A 23,786-nucleotide genomic window follows, 5' to 3' on the forward strand; every position below is an offset into this window, starting at 1 on the left:
AGGCAATGGATACCCAAAGGTGGGACGTTCCCTACCGAAAACCATCATGCTTGTTGTGAGAAGCTCCGGTTTGTGAGAAGCATATACCCAAACCTGCCCCAAATGGGACAAAATTTGTACCAGGGCATGTTGATGCCGCTCCATGATAGCATGCCAAGTTTCATGAATTTCAGATGAGTTTTGGATTTACTACTATTTAAAAACCAGACATCTCAATGTTTTACCGGCAATCAACGGTGCCCTAGTGTTTGAAATTCATTCCCATTTCTTGCATGGGACCTAAGCATGCACCCAAGGACACATATTTGATTTTTCAACCAATTTATATGCATTGGAGCATGCACATGTAGTTCAAATTTGAATTATGCACATAAATGCATTGAAAACTCACTTAATGCATAAAAATGTCCAAACGAACCCCGAAAAATCACAAAAATTCACATAACACTCCTGTTGTTCTATGTTGACACGAGAAAAAAACTTGAAAGCAATAAAGGCAATGGATATCATTTCGTCCCCAAAGGTGGGACGTTCCCTACCGAAAGCAATCATGCTTGTTGTGAGAAACTCCGATTTGTGAGAAGCATATACCCAAACCTGCCCCAAATGGGACAAAATTTGTACCACGGCATGTTGATGCCGCTCCATGATAGCATGCCAAGTTTCATGAATTTCAGACGAGTTTTGGATTTATAAGAATTTAGAAACTAGGCATGTCAATGTTTTGCCGGCAATCAACGGTGCCATGGTGTTTGAAATTCATTCCCATTTTCTTGCACGGGACCTATGCATGCACCCAAGGACAAATATTTGATTTTTCAATGAATTTATATGCACTGGAGCATGTGCATGTAGTTCAAATGTGAATTATGCACATAAATGCATTGAAAAGTCAGTTAATGCATAAAAATGTCCAAACAAACCCTGAATAATTCCAATTCTTTTATGATCACTGCAGATAAAAGGTCTAGAAATTCAAACACCGTCCATGGCCGCTGTGACCCCATTATGTAATTCAAATTAAGACCAAAAATCAAGTAGATCCCACATATTTTATTATAACCAACCGTGTGAGATGCAGCACAAAATATCTTCAGACCGTGTCTGAATAAGGGACCGTGTCTGATGACACTTTGCGCGCCAGTTTTTTGTCTTTAGCGATTCCAAATTTTCGGCTTCCGCAGAAATATCTACCTCCCCTCCCCCTTACCAAAAGCCACATTTCCCCTCTTTCCGCCTTCCTTTCCAAGTTGAAACCTTCACTCCTTTCTTGCAGCGCCGCCGCCTCCTCGTCGGCGACCCTCCTTCGCGCTGCTCGGCCTCGCCTATCCAGGTAGGTAACCACACCCGACCCCCATCCTCCTCCTCCTTTCACATCCACATGCCTCGACCGCCGGCGCGAGCACGACACCTTCCATCCAAATCACCGACCCCTCCACCAAATAAGCGCCGGCCTAAGCCATGGTGCATGCAGTATAGCCAGGACCTCAAGGAGCATTTGGCAGTGGAGAAGCAAATCGCGGACGCACACGCAGATGAGGTCGCGATGGCTGCCATTTGTGCCGACCCCTAGATCTTGGAGGAGCACCTAGCCGTCGAGGCCACCATTGACGCCTCGCGTGCCGATGCCGCGATGCGGTTGGCTGCTTTAAATGACAGTTCGTGGCGTTTTCTCGAGGCCACCATCGGTGCCTTCGACGAAGACTACAAGGTGTTTTCTCAGTGTGCACGCGCTTACCTCATCTCAAGAGCCAGCAGGTTGGTGCCCGGAGCGGCTCAGGCAACTCACCACTACAACAAGGGCACCCATGATGCGGAGGCCTCGCCCTCTTCCATGTCCAAGGAGCCAATCGTCATCGATATCTTCGACAATGAGGAGTAGCTTGTCTTATTAGCTCACTATAAGGACTGAGGGAGTCCTGGATTAGGGGGTGTCCTGATGGCCGGACTATACCTTCAGTCGGACTCCTGGACTATGAAGATACAAGATTGAAGACTTTGTCCTGTATCCAGAAGGGACTTTCCTTGGTGTGAAAGGCAAGCTTGGCGATACGGATATGTAGATCTCCTACCATTGTAACCGACTTTGTGTAACCCTAACCCTATCCGGTGTCTATATAAACCGGAGGGTTTTAGTCCATACAAGAACATACAGAACAACAATCATACCATAGGCTAGCTTCTAGGGTTTAGACTCTCCTATCTCGTGGTAGATCTACTCTTGTACTACCCATATCATCAATATTAATCAAGCAGGACGTAGTGTTTTACCTCCATCAAGAGGGCCCGAACCTGGGTAAAACTTCGTGTCCCTTGCCTCCTGTTACCATCCGGCCTAGACGCACAGTTCGGGACCCCCTACCCGAGATCTGCCGGTTTTGACACCGACATTGGTGCTTCCATTGAGAGTTCCTCTGTGTCGTCGCCATCAGGAAGGATGCCTCGCCTCGTCTTTAAAGACGGCATCGTTGCTAAGGGAGCTTTGGCTGTCGGCCAAACCCTCCGGCTAGGTGGTTTTCTTATGACCACCTGTTCGGCTTCTACACCGACGATGACCTCTCGAGCCATCGAAAACAATCTTCATGTCAGCTTGGAACTTGCCGAGCAGTTAGATCCAATGGAGGTCTCCTCCATAAACGAGCTCTTGGATCGCATCGCCGCCCTAGGAGTCGCTGCGGATTACGACCAGATTGGGCCTAAACCTGATCTGAGAGAGATTAACTCTCCCCAAGTCACCCATCACGTTGCCGTGGTAGAGGGACAGTGCGGCGACCCTTCATCTATCTTAAGGACTAGCTACGTCCGTATTCCCAATCCCTCCAAGCCGGATACCAGCGGAGGGGAGGATATCACTCAAGACCTGAACTTACAGTCAGGCGACGGGCTGGATTCATTGGACAACATCCAGGAATCCAAATTTTCGAGTTCGGAATCTCCTCGGCCTCTGAGCCTCAGATTGGGTGAGGCTTCGGATTTAATTCCACCCACCCACCCAAACACAAGCGATCTATCCCAAATCAGGCAAGAGCCCGAAGAAACAGTACATCATTACTGGGCCAGATTCCTCCTGGTTAGGAACATGATAAGGGACTGCCGCGAGGAAGACACAATCTCAATCTTTTGCAATAATTGCATGGACAAGGGAATCCTCAATGCCATAAGTCACCGTGATATTACACGCTTCGCTGACTTGGCGTCCATCGTACGAAAGTACTGTGCGATGGAAAGCGCCTGGAAAACTGAAATAAAATTTTGGGACGATCCGGCCCTGAATACAAATCCAGTCCGAAATAAAAGGGTGCATCATCGCCAGACACCCGGGTCAAACACCAAAAAGCAAAAACCCTCTACAGGGCATGGAACCGTACTGGAAGGATGGCTCAATGGACCCTGTAAAATTCACAATACAGAGGACGCCACACCAACTCACAGCCTTAGAGCATGTTGGATACTCCGGCAGGTGGCCAAAATTGGCGAAGATCTCCTAATTCCGGAGGCCACAGAAAGCCACCCCAGAGACACCAATACGGTATTAACAGTCTTCGAGACTTTCGCATCAAATAATATGCGAAAAAGGACACTCCGCAGCCTTGCCGAAGTCAACCAAGTAGCAACAATAAACCCATGGAGTGACACGGCTATTACCTTTAACACCAGTGATGAACCTAAATTCCGAATAGCCCGAGCACCAGCCGCATTGGTCCTCAGTCCAATAGTGGACGACTTTCGTCTTACCATGGTACTCATGGACGGCGGCAGCGGATTGAACCTCATTTACGAGGAAACCCTTCAAAAAATGGAAATAGACTGGAACCGCATTGAGCGAAGCAGCACAACCTTTAGAGGAATAATCCCCAGTCGGGAAGCGCTCTATACAGGAAAAATCACACTAGATGTGGTGTTCGGCACGTCGGATAATTACAGATCCGAAGAGGTCACGTTCCATGTGGCTCCATTCAGCAGCGGTTATCACGCTCTGCTAGGGCGGGAAGCATTTACAATCTTCCAAGCAATACCCCATTATGGGTACATGAAGCTCAAGATGCACGGGCCTAATGGGATCATCACTCTTGCTAGTGATCCGGACATAGCACTCCGCGCCGAAAACAAGACAGCCGCACTGGCCCTTGAGGCACTATCCAAAGCCCTAGCGGCTGAGGAACTGACTGCGCTGCGCTCCATGGTGAATAGGGACGATGTGGTACTTGACAAAAGATCCATGTCCACCTCCTTTAAACCGGCGGATGAAATAGTCAAATTCCAGGTCCATCCAACAGACCCCAATAAAACAGCTTCCATCGGGGCACAGTTAAACCCTGATGTAGATGCCGCACTGCGAGAGTTCCTATGAGAGAACCGGGACATTTTCGCCTGGCACCCTTCAAACATGACAGGAATCCCATGCAGGCTGCCCGAGCACAGCTTAAATATCCTAAAAGGATTCAAACCTGTCAAACAAGCTCTTCGGCGTTTTTCCGAACCGAAGAGACATGCCATGGGAGAGGAGCTAGCAAAGATATTGGAGGCCGGATTCATCAGAGATATAAAACATCCGGACTGGCTAGCAAACCTGGTGATGGTACCAAAGAAGGACAAATCCTGGCGCCTGTGCGTTGATTTTAAAGACCTTATCAAGGCTTGCCCAAAGGATCCCTTCCCCCTCCCCCGCATCGATCAAATTATCGATGCTACCGCAGGACACGATTCGTAGTGTTTCCTCGACGCATATTCCGGCTACCATCAAATCAAGATGGCAGAATCAGACCAAGCCGCAACGGCATTATCACACCATACGGCCCATTTTGCTTCAACACAATGCCCTTCGGGCTCAAAAACGCCGGCGCAACATATCAGCGCATGATTCAGACATGTCTGGCAAACCAGATCGGCAAAACAGTGGAGGCATATGTAGATGATGTGGTTGTCAAAACAAGAGATGTCGAATCTCGAGTAGACGACTTGAGGCTCACATTTGATAACCTCCGAACATACGACATCAAGCTCAACCCAGAAAAATGCGTTTTCGGTGTTCCAGCCGGAAAGCTCTTGGGCTTCATTGTATCCGGTAGAGGAATTGAAGCAAATCCAGCCAAGATCCAAGCTCTATCACAATTGGATATCCCAAAAGACCTCAAACAAATACAAAAGTTAACCGGATGCGTGGCGGCTCTAAGCCGCTTTATCTCCCGCTTGGGAGAAAAGGCCCTCCCCCTTTACCGCCTCCTTCGGCGCACCGAACACTTCGAATGGACGGATGCAGCCACAGCCGGACTCGACGAAATAAAAGCCATATTGGCAACAAACCCAGTCCTGGCCGTGCCAAACATTAGCGAACCAATGCTATTGTACATTGCAGCAACACATCAGGTTGTAAGCGCAGTGCTCGTCGTCGAATGAGAAACGGACGGACACAAATTCCCCCTTCAAAAGCCGGTCTATTATGTGTCCACTGTCCTCACTCCATGCAAATCACGGTACCCGCATTATCAAAAGATTGCTTACGCGATATTCATGGCATCCCGGAAGCTACAACACTACTTTCAAGAGTGTTCAATAACAGTAGCCTCGGAAGTACCACTTAACGATATTATAAACAACCGTGACGCAACGGGCCGGATTGCAAAATGGGCCATTGAGCTCCTCCCGTTTGACATAACTTATAAGCCACGGCGAGCCATCAAGTCGCAAGTTTTGGCCGACTTCGTCGCAGAATGGATGGAGGCCGAACTCCCTAAAGAGTACGACACATATTCAAATTGGATCATGCATTTCAACGACTCCAAGATGTTGGCCGGACTAGGGGCTAGCGTCGTTTTGACGTCCCCCACAGGAGACACAGTTCAATACATACTCCAGATTATGTACACAGACTCCAACAATGCAGCCGAATATGAGGCCCTTTTACATGGTCTCCGGATGGTAGTATCCATGGGCATTCAACGCCTAGAGGTGCGAGGGGACTCGAACCTCGCAATATCCCAAATAAATGGAGACTTCGATGCCAAGGATCCAAAAATGGCAGCTTACCGCAACGCCGTCCTAAAAATGTCAGCTCGGTTCGAAGGGCTTGAATTTCACCATATAGCCTGGGAAAATAATCAGGTGGCAGATGTCCTGGCACGCATCGGTGCAAAACGCGATGTAGTCCCCCCCAACATCTTCTTGGAAAGGCTGTTCAAGCCATCTGTAGTATGGGAAGGGGAGCCGAACAATAACAGCCCAGACCCAACCGCACTGCCCGACACCGAACATTCTGACACAATCGGAGGCTCTGCCAATGAAATAACACCTTCAGCCCACGTAATAATGGCCGTCATCGCCCCATGGACAGAACCATTCCTTGCCTACCTTACTAGGCAGGAACTCCCCGAGGACCAAAATGAGGCACGCTGCATAGTGCGGCGATCCAAAGCCTACAAAGTTCACGAGGGAGAGCTTTATAAGAAAAGCACTACCGGAGTCCTTCAAAGGTGCATCTCCGAAGAGGAAGGGCGGAACCTCCGGGCTGAAATTCATGCCGGACTCAGCGGTCATCACACTGCAGCTCGGTCCCTTGTAAGCAAGGCCTTCTGCACAGGCTTTTATTGGCCGACGGCCCGGGCAGACGCCCAGGACCTAGTCCAACGATGCGCCGGTTGCCAACTCTTTGCAAACCAAAGCCATATGCCACCCACTGCCCTCCAAACTATCCCCATCACTTGGCCCTTCGCGGTCTGGGGGCTTGACATGGTTGGACCCCTTAAAGGCGGAACCCACAAGCAAAAATACTTACTGGTCATGGTGGATAAGTTCACCAAATGGATAGAAGCCAAGCCTGTTAAGACGGCCAAATCCGGACCGGTGATAGACTTTATATCTGGGGTTGTACACCGCTACGGCGTCCCCCACAGCATCATCACTGATAACGGCACGAACTTTACGGTCGACGACGTAAAAGTCTGGTGCAAAAACATGGGCATCAAGCTCGATTATGCTTCCGTCTATCACCCACAAACTAACGGCCAGGTCGAACATGCAAATGGTCTTATCATGAGCAGCATCAAACCCAGATTAGTGCGGTCCCTCAAGGAATCTAACACGCACTGGGTAGAGGAGCTCGACTCCGTACTTTGGGGGCTGCGGACCACGCCGAATCGCACCACCGGATACACACCATTCTTTATGGTGTACGGCGCAGAGGCAGTTCTGCCTTGCGACATAATTCATGACTCACCTCGAGTGCGCATGTATGAAGAAAGAGAAGCCGAACTCGATCGGCAGGACAGTTTGGACGCATTGGAGGAGGAGCGTGACGTGGCAAAAGCCCGTTCCGCATTCTATCAACAGCAGGCTCGAAGATACCAAAGCAGAGAAGTACGGGCCAAAAATTACAACGTTGGCGAATTAGTTCTATGCCTGCCGGACAAGAAAAAGGCAAACTCAAGCCCAAGTGGGAAGGTCCTTTCATAATTGACCAAGTCTTGACTGGTGGAGCGTACCGCTTGCGAGATGCATCGGATAACCGTCTCGAGCCGAACCCATGGAACGCAGCCCGTCTCCGAAGATTCTATGCCTTGCGCCAGACTCTGTGTTCGTCTCCTTCCTCTGTCCATTTTTTATACATTGTCTGTCTTACATTTCTCTCCTTCTCCCCTTCCTTTCTCTTATAGCCTTTAAAGGCTCATCAAATGACGTGCTATTCGTACTCATTAAACCTGGGGGCTTCTTTTAATAGAAGCTTATTTATACGGGCTTCATGCCCAACACATGTGTTACACTTCCGCATGTACCTTTTATTTCACCATTATATGCATCGATATGACTTAAGTTTTGGCCAAGCTGGGTTGCCTGGCTCCTGTGCTTACCCCTACGTTCCCGATTATTCGGCTAAGCGGTAAAGGGAGCACCTTTGCGATTGTTACTGCCGGATCAGCCGGATGTGTACCTCAGACTGGGTGAAGCCGAAAGCTAGCATTCTTAAGGGAATATTCGGTCGGTGACCTAAAAGATGATATTTTCACTTACTTATTTATGCGCCCCAGATGCTTTTTCCTGCGTCTTTTTCGCAGAATGGGCATGCACTTTAGGGCATGCCTCCCAGGGAAAGGAACCCCTAACGGAACTATTCTCCCTGGAAGATGTTTCTTACTAACCATGTAATATAACATAACTAGTCAGGCACTTGTCTGTTCACGCACTAATGACCCCTACGCCTGGTCTCCATGCATTCCCCGGTTCTTATATAACTGCATGGGAATTCGGACACACTCCGGACCGTCAAGTCCCGAGGCTGAAGCGAAAAGGTCGGCCATGACAAACGATCTACAATCCGGCTAGAAGGCATTATAAATGTCAATTAAATTACGTAGTCATTCTGACTGATTGTATTCCTCTTCAATACCATCTAACAGGTTGTCTAATTTACAGTCCTGCTGGGAATACTTTGCGGCCAATTCTACTTGGCCGTACACTAAGCTTACAGGGATCTCCTTCCCATCGGGCCCCACAGGACCGACCTCGGCCATGTGGTTGGGGTCAGCCTTGGTGTACCGCGTCTTCACCATAGCCCAGGCCTCTCTAGTGCCTTGACGGCAGGCTGTTGTCTTCCACAATCGGAAGCGCCGCTGTGCTCCCTTTAGCTTCTCCGCAAGCTCTCCAAGACCTTCGGGCATGGAGATGGATGGCCACAGGGCCTGGGCGACGCCTTGCATCGCCTTCCGAACTCGCTCGAGCAGTTGCGAGAGCTTGGGAAGAAGGTCACCTGTAGAACCGGGCATCTCCTCTGCAGGACGACCTGTTAGCACACTTATAGACATTACTCTGTTAGTCGACTTCCCCGCCGAACTTTTTTTCAAAGGTTCGTTCAAGCACTTACTAAATATGTCGCGCTGAAGCCGCTGATTCTCCTTAACGGAGTCTGACAGCTGGGCATGAACATCTTTCAGGTCGACGCCCAGCTTGGTGTTGGCATCTTGGAGATTGTTCTTCTCCCGCCTCACCTTTGTCAGCACCTTCTCACCAGCCTTCAGCTGGCGTAGGAGGTGTTGCCTTTCCGGATTCAATCCGGCGCCATCTGCAATTTCATTTGTCAGATTCACACCCATGCCGTGCTTCGCAAAATACTTATCTTTCGAAGTGTATATTACCAGAGGGGGTCTCCTTGGGCTCCCCTGCCGCGGCTAGTGGGGCCTCAAGTTGGGCTTTGCACTCTTCCAGCTCCTTGGACAGTAGGGAATTCTTTTCTGTAAGAACCTGCATAACAAATGATCCTTAAATCAGTCATTCTAACTATTTCAAGTCTCGGGGGCTACTGGCATATATATATAATTACCAAAATTTTCTTACCCGTATGTCTTTTACATATTGCTCCGTGGCTCTGGCTAGACCATTTTGAGTGGCACGGAGGTGCGCATCTCCCAAATTAAAGGCATCTAATGCCTCTTGGAAAAAACAAGCGTCGCGAAGAATTGTCTGGCGACGCCTGTGGTTCATGGCACTCTCCACCTCAGAGTGGGTGGCAGACAACCTGTCCACATCCTCCGTCGGAGGAGCGTCCGGTGCGCGCCTTGTGTTCGCCCCCACCTCCGGACCAGGCTTTGGAGCCTGGCTGGTGGAGGCGCGATTGGCAGCCTCTCCGGATATAGTTCGGCAAGGTCTCTTTGTCCTGAAGAGAGCACGAGTGTTAATATGCCTTGAAGGTATAACACCTGGATAAGGGGGCGTGCCATACCTTTGCGCTGACGCCTCGGTCCGGACTGCACCTCTTTTCTGCCCACGGGGCCCTGCGGCCCCTCGTTGGCTTGTCGCCGCAGGTTCGGCCTCTCGTCTCAAAAACCTCCCCTGCAAAGTTCGGTTGTAATCAGGAAACCGAAAACATGAGAGGGCGGACCCCTATTCGGGGTACTGGGACTTCGATCTCAGTTACCTGGGAGGCCGGGATTAGCCTTGGGTAATCGGCTGTAATGGCCACCAAGGTGTTGTCCTTGCTCAATTGATGGAACACTCCATCAATCAGCTCCATAGATAAGTCTGGATCCTCTTGAGAGGCCGGGCCGAGGGACCGTCCTGGGTCCTCGGGTTGTGGAGGAGGGCTGTTCATTTCTTTAATAGCCTGGCGCAGCTCCTCTGTTGAAGTCGTTAGACTGAATATTTAACAATGGGAATATAAAACGAATGGGCAGGTAAATGTGACCACTTAACCAGCTTGGGGGATTGTACATAAAAAATCCACCCTTTGGGTCGACGCGGAGAAAATCCTCCTCTTCTCCCTTGTACAAAGCGGACAAGGTCTTTGTTAGAGCCACAGCCGAATCCGTCCCCTTACGGCCGTAGCGGGTGGCGTCGTCCTCCCCGTTGAAGTCCAACATGGGGTGGCCTCTGTACTGTAGCGGCTGCACCCCTCGCATGATGCATGCGGCCATGACCCCGATCATGGTCAGTCCGGAATGAGCTAACAATCTTATCTGGCCCATCAGGTAACGGACGTCCTTGTCACTTTCCCTCTGAGGGATCCGTGGATGCCAACTTAGTCGCTTCTTTAGTGGAGCACTGTCAAACTCAGGGAGGCCGATCCGGACAGGATCCGGCAGCGGGACGTCCTCTATGTAAAACCATTCCGAAGACCAGTCCTCGGACGCCTTCTTTGGGGTTCCGGATAGATATCCGGTCCCGGCGATGCGCCACACTTCGGCTCCGCCCACTTGAAATATCGACCCCTTCTGAGAACGGGGCACAAGGCAGAATAGCTCTTTCCACAGCCCGAAATGAGCCTCAACACCCAAGAACAGCTCGCAGAGGGCTATGAAGCCCGCGATATGCAATACGGAGGCAGGCGTGAGATTGTGTTGCTGGAGGCCATAGAGCTCCAGGAGCCCCCGGAGAAATGGATGGATTGGAAATCCGAGCCCTCTTATTAAATAAGGGACGAGGCACACCCGCTCTCCTTGGGAGGGATTAGGGGCACTCTCTGCTTGCTCTACGCCATTATAGATGGCAAGACCGGCTCGAACCGGGACCATATAGGCCGGGGGGATAAATCCCTTGGTCTGGAGCGTCACTAGCTTGCTATGCGGGATGGAGCATCTCTCCCAATATCCAGGCTGAGGGCTGGAAGGGCGAGAGGAGGAGTTGCGACGGCTGGCCATGGTGGTATGGACCTTTGTCGGATGCGCTCTGATGAACACTCGCGAAGGGGAGAAGGTGTGGTTTGGATCTAAATCCTCGTCCCCTTAAATGGGCGGCTCATTTACGCGGCTAGGGGTGTGGATGTAAAAACACTCAGACTTTTCATATTCGTTTGACATGTGGGAGACGGCCATTGGGCGTAGAAGCCGAGGAGCGCAACATTTACAAGAAACCAGACTTTATTCAACAGGTACACGGAATTTGGAGGAGAACCGGCCTTGCAATGCCGAAGACAATCTACACGCCAGACTCATCATCATTGAAGCCTGGTTCGGGGGCTACTGAGGGAGTCCTGGATTAGGGGGTGTCCGGATGGCCGGACTATACCTTCAGCCAGACTCCTGGACTATGAAGATACAAGATTGAAGACTTCGTCCCGTGTCCGGAAGGGACTTTCCTTGGCGTGGAAGGCAAGCTTGGCGATACGGATATGTAGATCTCCTACCATTGTAACCGACTTTGTGTAACCCTAACCCTATCCGGTGTCTATATAAACCAAAGGGTTTTAGTCCGTAGGACAACATACAGAACAAACCATAGGCTAGCTTCTAGGGTTTAGCCTCTCCGATCTCGTGGTAGATCTACTCTTGTACTACCCATATCATCAATATTAATCAAGCAGGACGGAGGGTTTTACCTCCATCAAGAGGGCCCGAACCCGGGTAAAACTTCGTGTCCCTTGCCTCCTGTTACCATCCGGCCTAGACGCACAGTTCGGGACCCCCTACCCGAGATCCGCCGGTTTTGACACCGACAAGGACCCATGTTCAGTTTGCTAGCTACTGCCTTTCCTTAACAAATTCTAGTGAATTGTGCTATCTACTTTTACCATGCAATCTTCTGCTATAGTGTATATGTTCTATATGTCATGTAGTGTGGTGTTCAATTAACTGCTTGGTTCAATTCTGCAAATGTGATGTTCAATTCTTCAGGGTGCAATATTTTCAAGTTGTTAATCATGCTTGGTTTGGTTAACTGTCTGATCTACTATTAGGAGTATGATATATTGTTCAATTGGTGTTTAGTTAACTGCTTGGTTCATTTGTTGTGGCTTGGTTCACTTGCTGTGGTGTTTAGTTAACTGCTTGGTTCAATTCTGCAATGCGATGTTCAATTGTTGTGGCTGCATTCTATTATTGTATACCATGTGAGGAATAAATCGAATTTGGCTGTACTAAATACATAAGAAACAAATACAATTGCTATATTTCCAAGTTGTTAAGCATGCTTGGTTTGGTTAACTATCCGATCTTCTATTAGGAGTATGTTATATTGCGCAATGTGGTGCTCAGTTAACGTTTGGCTCATGTGTTGTGGTGTTTAGTTAACTGCTTGGTTCAATTCTGCAATGCGACATTCAATTGGTGTGGCTGCATTCTGTTATTGTATACCATGTGAGGAATAAATCAAATTTGGCTGCACTTAATACATGAGAAACATATACAAATGCTATATTTCCTAGTTCTTAATCATGCTTGGTTTTGGATAAATAGGTTTTCCATGTGGCTTGAATTAATCTGATGAATCTGCAATGTGCTTATTTATCATCAACATATTTTACTGATAGCATGCGAACCCTTACTTAACCTGATGACTAACTACCTTGTATGTGTTGCAGAGAAACAATGGGAAACACTGAGGTTTACAAGATGGTACTAACTATTATACCTTGCCTTTTTGTATTCCTTTGCCCCATTTCCAATATAGAGAAGATATTTATACACATCCTTGTTTTCAGGCTTCACTGATGATTACCTCTCAAACCACCTCTGTGGTCAGGATGCGAGGAAAGTTTTCATACAATACCCACGGTTCAATATTGAAGTGTTCCTGAAGAGGTCGAAGGATGGACAGTCAATCATCCACAGGCACTAGCCTAAAGTTGCAAAGACCTTCAACATGAATGAAGGATCAATATTCGCCTTCTGCTTCAACAGTTTTCCAGATGAGATGCATCTCTCTATGTACCGTCTATGATACTAATTTCGAAAGGTTCTGGATGTTGCATGTGAAACGTGCTGCTGGTGCAGTTGTGTAATGGGGTAGCTGAGTGCTTAAGCTATATCATGTTGTACTCTGATGTATTTCAATTATGAAATCCTGCTTCCTTAATATGGAAATGGAATATATTATGTGCTTAATATGAATGTCAATTAGATTAGTAAATGGATTATTAATAATAGGGAAATTAGCCTGCTAATTGGGTTTTCCTATTGCAAATGGTTATGAGAAACCACCGTGGGCGATGACCTCAAGCAACGCACACAGTTTCTAGGAATAAACCATGTTGGATCAATGAACAATCACACACGACATTCTCTTCAAAACTGTTTGTGTTACGCCACCTTGCGCAAACGTTTTCCTTGTAGTGACTATGTGGGATGTATATACGAACGGAAACGTTTAGTGGCGACTGACTGTGTGGGATGTACTTACGACCGGAAATGATTTCGCTTGTATAATTTTATTTTTTGAGCACTACTGTAAGTATTTTTGTATTTGAGTGCTCGCTGGTCGCACACGACCTCATTTTGCCGAGCGTGTGTGCCAGGAGGGCATATACCCAACGGTTTCTGGGTCATGTGGGAAGGACCCCCCTATCGCCCACACTCACTTGGCGACGGTTCCGAATGCCATCGCGGAAAGGGGTTAAAAACCGTTTGTTTAGGACTGACGCGCACCAGTGACACCATTACGCTGTGGTGTTCCAGGTGGCGTGAGTTGTGAAACAATTCCACATTGTTTAAATGGAGGCCAAACATGTAACTCAAATATTCACCTCCACGATCTGATCGTAGAAACTTTATTTTCTTGTTACGATGATTTTCTACTTCACTCTGAAATTCTTTGAACTTTTCAAATTTTTTAGACTTGTGTTTCATTAAGTAGATATACCCATACCTACTCAAATCATCTATGAAGGTTAGAAAATAACAATACCCGCCGTGTGCCTCAATACTCATTGGACCGCATACATCGGTATGTATTATTTCCAATAAGTCATTATCTCGCTCCATTGTTCCGGAGAACGGAGTTTTAGTCATCTTACCCATGAGGCATGGTTCACAAGTATCAAATGATTCAGAATCAAGTGACTCCAAAAGTCCATGCGCATGGAGTTTCTTTATGCGCTTTACACCAATATGACCTAAACGGCAGTGCCACAAGTATGTTGCACTATCATTATCAACTTTGTATCTTTTGGCATCAATATTATGAATATGTGTATCACTACGATCGAGATTCAACAAGAATAGACCATTCATCAAAGGTGCATGACCATAAAAGATGTTACTCATATAAATAGAACAACCATTATTCTCCGACTTAAATGAATAACTGTTTCACATCAAACAAGATCCAGATATAATGTTCATGCTCAACGCTGGCACCAAATAACAATTATTGAGGTCTAAAACTAATCCCGAAGGTAGATGTAGAGGTAGCATGCTGACGGCGATCACATCAACCCTGGAACCATTCCCGACGTGCATCGCTACCTCGTCCTTAGCCAATCTATATTTATTCCGCAACTCTTGTTTCGAGTTACAAATATGAGCAATCGAACCGGTACCAAATACCCTGGCGCTACTACGAGCATTAGTAAGGAACACATCAATAAAATGTATATCAAATATATCTTTGTTCACTTTGCCATCCTTCTTATCTGCCAAGTATTTGGGGCAGTTCCGCTTCCACTGACCATTTACTTTGCAGTAGAAGCACTCAGTTTCAGGCTTGGGTCCAGCTTTGGGCTTTCACGGGAGTGGCAAATTGCTTGACATTCTTCTTGAAGTTCCCTTTATTTCCCTTGCCCTTTTTCTTGAAATTGGTGGTCTTGTTAACCATCAACACTTGATGCTCCTTCATGATTTCTACCTCCGCCTATTTCAACATCGTGAAGAGCTTGGGAATCATTTTCGTCATCCCTTGCATATTATAGTTCATCAAGAAGACTTTGTAACTTGGTGGCAGTGACTGAAGAACTCTGGCAATAACACTCTCAACTGGAAGATCAATTCCTAGCTGAGTCAAGTGGTTATGATACCCAGACATTTTAAGTATGTGTTCACTGATAGAACTATTCTTCTCCATCTTACAGCTAAAGAACTTGTTGAAGACTTCATATCTATCAACCCGGGCATTTGTTTGAAATATTAACTTCATCTCTTGGAACGTCTCATATTCTCCATGGCATTGAAAATGCTTTTGAAGTCTTGGCTCTAAGCTGTAAAGAATGGCACACTGAACTATTGAGTAGTCATCAAATCAAGCCCGCGAGACATTCATAACATCTGCTTCAGCTTCTGCTGCATGTATGTCATCTAGTGGTGCATCAAGAACAAAATTCTTCTGTGCAGCAATGAGGATAATCCTTAAGTTACGGACCCAGTCCATGTAGTTGCTACCATCATCTTTCAACTTAGCTAACTCTAGGAAAACATTAAAATTCAAGGGAACAATAGCATGGGCCATTGATCTACAACATAGATTTGCAAAAACTATTAGGTCTAAATTCATGATAAATTTACTTCAATTAATCAAATTACTAATGGACTCCCACTTAACTGAACATCCCTCAAGTTGTCTAAGTGAAACATGATCCAAATCAACTAACCCAAGTCCGACCATCACGTGAGATGGGGTAGTCTTCAATGGTGAACACCTCTTTGTTGATCATATCTACTATAGGACTCATGTTCGACCTTTCGGTCTCCAGTGTTTCGAGACCATGTCTACACATGCTAGGCTCGTCAAGTTTAACCCAAGTATTCTACACGTGCAAAGCTGGCTTACACCCGTTGTATGTGAACGTAGAGTCTATCACACCCAATCATCACAAGGTGCTTTGAAACGATGAACTTTAGCAATGGTGCATACACGGGGAGAACACTTTTATCTTGAAATTAAGTGAAGGGATCAAGTTATAATGCTGTCGTCGTTCTAAGCAAAATAAGATGCATAAAGGATAAACATCACATGCAATCAAAATATGTGACATGATATGTCCATCATCGTCTTGTGCTTTTGATCTCCATCAAGCAACGGCATGATCTCCATCGTCACCTGTGCGGCACCTTGATCTCCATCGTTGCGTCGGGGTCGTCACACCAACTATTGCTTCTACAACTATTGCTAATGCATAGTGATAAAGTAAAGCACTTACATGGCGCTTAAGTGATTGACACACATGCCATACAACAATTAAAGACAACCCTAAGGCTCCTACCTGTTGTCATACTCATCGACATGCAAGTCGTGAACTTATTACAAAACATGATCATCTCATACATCAACATACATCAAATCATATCTTGACCATATTACGTCACAACATGTCCTGCAAAAACAAGTTAGACATCCTCTACTTTGTTGTTGCAATTTTTATGTGGCTGCTATGGGCAACTAGCAAGAACCGTTCTTACCTATGCAAAACCACAATGGTGACTACCAAGTTACTATTTAACCTTCTGCAAGGACCACCGTAGTCAAATTCGATTCAACTAAAGTAAGAGAAACAGACACCTGCCAGCCACCTTTATGCAAAACAAATTGCATGTTAGTTGGTGGAACCAGTCGCATGTATGTGGAAATGTAAAGTTGGTCCGGGCCGCTTCATCCCACAATGCCTCCGAATCAAAATAAGACATTGGTGGGAAGCAATGTGAACATCACCGCCCACAACTCCTTTGTGTTCTACTCATGCATACCATGTATGCATAGACCTGGCTCATGATGCCACTGTCGGGGAACGTTGCATGGAAAGCAAAAAAAATTCTACGCACACGCAAGATCTATCCATGGAGATGTATAGCTACGAGAGGGGGAGAACATGTACATACCCTTCTAGATCGCTAAGCGGAAGCGTTTATCAATGCAGTTGATGTAGTCGTACACCTTCACGTTCCGTCCTGATCAAGTATCGAACGTTCGGCACCTCCGCGTTCAACATGCATTCATCTCGATGACGTCCTTGCGTTCTCGATCTAGCAAGAGAGGCGAAGTAGTAGATGAGTTCCGGCAACACGACGGTGTGGTGTTGGTGGTGGTGAAACTATTTCCGCAGGGCTTTGCCAAGCACAACGGATTTAGGATGAAGGATGAACTAGAGGGAGAGGGGGCATCAACACACGGCTTGGTGAATCGTGGTGCCCCCCAGGGGCTAGCCCTGCTCCTCTATTTATATGTTGAGCCCTGGGGTCATTTCTTGGAGAAAGAGCCTCCTCAAAGTCGGTTTGGAATGCAAGGAAGAGTCCTTCTCGGTTTCTAGTACCAGACGCAATGGTCGTCGATGTCTGGCCCGGACGCCAGGGGCCTCGGTGTGTGGCCCAGCGCCAGCCGCTAGGGTCCCTGGCGTCTGGTCCCTGACTTCCGCAAAACTTCCTTTTGCATCGACCTAAAGCCCCATGGGCCTTACCCCTTGGCCCAACCATATCATCCTATATATCAATCTTTACCTCTAGACCATTCTGGATCTCCTCGTCATGTCCGTAATATCATCCGGGACTCCGAATAACATTCGGTCACCAACATACATAACTCATATAATACTATATCGTCAACGAATGTTAAGTGTGCAAGCCCTATGGGTTCGAGAATGATGTAGACATGAACGAGATGCTTCTCCGGTCGATAACCAATAGCAGGACCTGGATGCCCATATTGGTTCCTACATATTCTACGAAGATCTTTATCGGTCAAACCTTTATGACAACATACGTAGTTCCCTTTGTCTGTCGGTATGCTACTTGCCCGAGATTCGATCGTCGGTATCTCCATACCTAGTTCAATCTTGTTGCCGGCAAGTCTCTTTAGTCGTTCCATAATACATCATCTTGTAACTAACTCCTTAGTTACTTTGCTTGCAAGCTTCTTGTGATGTTGTATTACCGAGAGGGCCCAGAGATACCTCTCTGTCACACAAAGTGATAAATCCCAATATCGATCCATGCCAACTCAGCAGACACCTTCTGAGATACCTTTAGAGCACATTTATGATCACCCAGTTATGTTGTGATGTTTGATAGCACACAAGGTATTACTCCGTTACCCGGGAGTTGCATGATCTCATGGTCGAAGGAATATGTATTTGACATCAAGAAAGCAGTAGCAATAAACTGAACAATCATATGCTATGCTAACAGATGGGTCTTGTCCATCACATCATTATCCTAATGATGTGATCTTGTTATCAAGTGACAACACGTGTCTATGGTTAGGAAACCTTAACCATCTTGTGATCAATGAGCTAGTCTAGTAGAGGCTCACTTGGGACAAGGTATTTGTTTATGTATCCACACATGCATTTAAGTTTCTAGTTAATACAATTATAGCATGATTAATAAATATTTTATCATGATTAAGGAAATATAATAATAATCACTTTGTTATTTCCTCTAGGGCATATTTCCAACATGTTGACATGGTCGAGTATACATAAGTATATCTGTTTTTTTAGCCGAAGCCATATACTGATATTTGTTTGATATCTTCTTTTAAAAACTAGGTATTGCCCGGCCTTAGAATAAGGCCCTTAAGTTAAGGTTTAGAGCAAGCATAATAGGAATGTAAAGGCTCCATATGGAGGTAAGCGCAAGTGGAAGTAACGTTTTACAAGGCCAACAATGACCCATCTCGCGACGCAGCGCGTAACATGACGAAAGTTTGTAGCAACCTCCAGGATGATTGCCGTTGCATGTGATGGTAGCAACACCAAGGACCATAGCCGCCCTAGCTCCTATTATCGACCCTTGATGCCTCTTGAAGCTGATTACACTTGTCACGAAAGTTGTTGATGAGGCTGTCAAGCCAAACACAGTCCCATCGTCTCCCTAGAGCTCTTCGTAGCCGCAATAGGATCACAATTTTATAAATTACATCAGTCGGGTGTTTGAATACAACTCCCTCGATCAGAGCTTTGTTGTGAGAGTTCCATAATGAGCTTTGTTGTGTGCATTCCATAATGCCCAAGACATGGCACCCATCCCAATCCACGCAATTCTAGCGTCTTTGGCCGACATGTTGGATATGAGCTAAAAAAGACCGTTGAAACTCGCGGGATTCCAATCATCACATCCGGTCGTCTCACGAATCACACTCCAAATGAACCGAGCCACAGTAGTACATCGGAAGAGTATGTGGTTACTATCCGCATCCATCCGACAACAAGGGCACTTCCCATCGCCCAAGCCATTTGGTTTCCTAACTTGGTCACCATTGTATTCTATTCCGAGCTAATTTCTATAGAAAGATTTTACCCAAAAGGCTTTTGCCCTGCTTTATAAATAAAGCAAACCGCTAGAACGATCCAAAATATAGACCACACCCAAGTTCACACATGCACACACACACACAAACACAATGAATACCAAGTGCAGGATACAACCGAGGGCACAACTCAACAAGCCCTAGAAAATAAAAAACAACACGAATAACACAATGAAGGCGAGAAGACTAATCCGGCTCTAGAGGCGGCGGCGGGAGCGGAGGCGACAAGCGAAGGGCCATCGCATGTAGATATGCAATGATGGAGGTGATGGCATCCTGGTCCGTGGGCGGCTAAGCGGTCGCCAAAGCTGGAAGAAGCCACACATTTTAAAGACTGCGTTAGTAGCACGTCGGAGAGGCACACGCTGGATGACTAGCCGGTTGCGAACGGTCCACAGTGTCTAGTCCGTAACTCTATGCAAAACCACCTAATGTGGTAGGCAGGAGGAGACATGGCCTGGATTTCGTCGAACATGTCTGGGAAGTTGGAGTTGCACCACCGACCACCAACGGCCTCCCGAAAGCAGCTCCAAAGAAATTGGGCCGTAACATAGGAGAAGAAGATATGGTTTGAGTCCTCGATCGTCCCTCAAAGGGGACAAGTGCCATCGCAAGGGCTATGCCGCTTGAGAACCTCGACGCTAGAGGGAATGCGTCCCCCGATCCATTGCCACGGGAATATCCGGAGCTTCAGGGGGAGCCTAGTCTCCCAAATCTGGGTGGAGGGAGCTGTGGCGGGGGTAGGAATAATGGACTGGCATAGCGATTTTGTGGAGAACTGAACAGACGGCTCCAAGCGCCAGGAGATCTGGTCGGTCGAGATGTCAACGTCCGGGTGTGTAGCGAAATGCAATCCAAAAGGTCGTGCCATTCTGCTGACTCAGGGGGTCCAAATGGTCTACGAAATGCCAAGCGCCCTAAGTCAGGAAGGGTCACCTAGATGGACACATAGGAACCGCTGTTATCGAAAACAGCCCGGGGAACCTGGCTGTGAAGAGGATTTCCCCTGCCCACCTAGCGAACCAGAATATGGTCGACATAGCAGAGCCAACCGCAATTGAGGTCCCGAGGCGTAGGACCGGAAGCAGCTGAATGATGGACTGCCAGAACTGTAAGCCACCCGAGCGTTAGCAGAACACAAGCGGCTGGCCGTGAAGATACTTAGCCCGGATGATTGTAACACCCCATATGTAAAACTTCCCTATATGGAGATGTATCCAACCTTTTCATGTTCAATAACAAGTGGTTTCATCTTTTGGGTTTCCTTTTTGGGTTTTGTTTTGTTCCTCATTGCTTTGTCTTGTCATTGTTTCTCATATTTCTTTTGCCTTTCATTGTTGCATCATGGCCTCCTCATATGTTGCATTGTGCTTGGTGTCATTTTACTTGTCATCATCTTCATGTGCATCTACATGTGTAGCACATTGTATTGTGGCATGTTCCATGTGGATCCAGGCATCATCTTTTCCCCTTCACTCGTCACCACCTCTCCTTCTCTTTTCTTTCCTTTTGCAAGTGCCATTTTACCCTCCTCCATAAATGTTCATCTTTGCACTCATAATTCATCCACCTCATCATTAACCTCTCTGCCAAATTTAAGCTCATTTGGAGTTGGGCTGGTTAGGTTAAAAAATGCTCCAAGTTTAAATTATATTCAAACTTGTTTTATTTTTCTACCTCTAAAAATGCCCAACTCAATTTTATCAAATAGTGGGTATTTTCAGGGTCATGAGAATATTTTTATTTTCATTTTGCCTCTCTCCTTTGTCCCTGGCCTTTTCAGTTTATTCTCCGTTTGAAGAAAATATCAAAGAAAAGGAAAGGGCTCACCTCTCCTCACCTGGGCCTCCCGCAGCAGCGCCCCTCCAGGCCAGTCCAGCAGCAGCAGCAAAGCAGGCCGGCCCATCTGGCCCCGCGCCCCGCAGCCCACCTGGACCCGCGCGTCACCCCCTCACAGCCTTTTCTCACCCGCTCGCCCGCACACCCCCTTCGGCTCCTCGACACATGGCCAAGGCAGGCCCACTGGTCAGGGACCCCGCCCGCGTTCTAACCCACCATTTCTTCCTCCTCGGTCCCCCACTCTCAGCGCCCGCACATGGCCGCTGCCGAGAGCACGCGAGCCTGTTCCGCTCGTCCTAGCCTCCCATAAAACCCCTTTCCTTGTCCACCCACTCCGCTAGGGTTCCCTCTCCCCCTCGCCGCCGCCAGGCCACCATAACCCCCAGATCCGCCGTCTCCGTCGTGTCCGAGCACATCCAGGAGTGCGTCATCGTCGCCGGCGTGCTCCCTATCGACCTCCGCCCTGCCTACCGTGTCTGTCATCTTCCCCATCGTCGACGAAATCCACGACGTTGACTACATGCAGCCGGAACCCGCTGCTGCGTTGTCTTCGTCCTCGTCTTCGACTCCGGCCACCGCACGTGTTCGATCATCGCCGTCGCCGTCTCCGACCTGCTCTCGAGTAGCCAAGCACACCACCATGCTTGTGGTGAGCATGCGAACCTCCCCGTCCCCATGTCTTTTGCATGCTCTAAGCGCGTCGCCGTCCGTGCCTGACCCCGCCGCTGTCGGACCTCGTCACTGACGAGTGCTCCGGCCTCACTAGCCCACCACTCATGTCCACCGCGTACGCCGTGCCGCGTAGCATCCAGCAGTGCACGTAACTTCTCGCCTAGCCCCTCGCATAGCCGCGTTTGTCTCCGTCATCGTCCAGAGCGTGTAGTGGAACCCGCGGGTGCGGGATCCTAGGGAGACCCCGTTGCACCCCGCCGCCGCGTCTTTTGGTCGCCGAGAGGCTCCGACGAGCTCTCCGCCGTCTCTGCACCCCGGCGAGCCCCTCCTCTGTTTCCCCTGCTCGAGCCCGCCATGTGGACCCTATGGTACCCACCCGTCAGCCTCTCAGGGACCAGGTCCCACCTGTTACCCCCTCTCCCTTTCTTTTCTTTTTCTTTTGTTTTAAATTCCAGGAATATTCCGTTTCTGGCATAGGAATCATTCCATTTCGGGCTAGTTCATTTCTGGACATTTCCCTTCAGGGAAAATGCCAATTCTATCAATAGCCATTTTTGGCATGTTTCAACTTATAGCATTTGTGATGTTTTTTCTACAGTAACCCCCACATATTATATATGTTTTGGGATAGAAAAATCCCACCAATCCAGTGGTGGCATTAGTTTTTGCATTTGAGCAAGTTCATGAACATGTCATTTTACATCATGTTACTGTTTTGGCATTTTTGTGTGTTTTAATTCAAGCATGCTATGAGGTTGTTTTGTACATGGATAGCTTCATTTTCATGCCTACTTCATGCTAGATTTTATTTCATGTCATTTAGTGCACTGTGATGAGTGCCACAAGCTTGCATCATGAATCTGCATATTGCCATGACATGAATTCTTCTAAGTCTATTATCAGCCATATCATTTGCCATGTTTGCCTTGATGCTACCAACCTTTCTATGGGTTTTTGGACCAAGTACAGTAAGGGAGATTTATTAAGTGCATTTAGTACTATCATGGCATGATCTTGTGTAATGTAATATGTTCCTATAGCATATACTTTGCTATGCATACACTTTGCTACCTGATGCTATTTCTGTCTTGATGCATGAATTTCTGCTAAGTCTGATAAGCTATTAACTTTTGCATTCTTGCCATGCTGTTTTAGACTTGTTCTAGGGGTTTCTAGTAGTAGCTCAGTGTTCATGATTTGTAGAGCTTCACCTGTACTTCACTGCCATGTACTGTGTTTTCATGTTTGGGTGCTCAGTGCTCAGTGCTCATAACCATATCCTACCCATAAGCTTAAATAGTCTTGATCTCGTGGGTTTTGAGATTGTCGAGTCCTCGTGACTCAAAGATACTACCAAAATAGTTGCAGGTGCCGATGTTACCGATGCAGGTGATGCAACCGAGCTCAAGTGGGAGTTCGACGAGGACCTTGGTCGTTACTATGTTTCATTTCCTGATGATCGATAGTGGCGCCCAGTTGGGGACGATCGGGATTAGCAGTTGGGGTTGTCTTCTTTTCCCTGTGGATTCGTGCGTAGTTGGACTATGTGTGTACTCTGAATGATGTATGAATTATTTGATCATTGTGTGACGTGGCGATTGTAAGCCAACTATTTATCTCTATCCTTGTTCATTACATGGGATTGTGTGAAGATGACCCTTCTTGCGACAAAACCAAAATGCGGTTATGCCTCTAAGTCGTGCCTCGACATGCAGGAGATATAGCCGCATCTTGGGCGTTACAAGTTGGTAATCAGAGCCATCCCCGACTTGGGAGCCCCCTGCTTGATCGAATCATTGACGTTGTTGAGTCTAGAACAAAAATGTTTCGAGTCTTAGGATTAT

This window comes from Triticum dicoccoides, chromosome 6A (assembly GCF_002162155.2).
Source record: "Triticum dicoccoides isolate Atlit2015 ecotype Zavitan chromosome 6A, WEW_v2.0, whole genome shotgun sequence".
NCBI lineage: Eukaryota > Viridiplantae > Streptophyta > Magnoliopsida > Poales > Poaceae > Triticum > Triticum dicoccoides.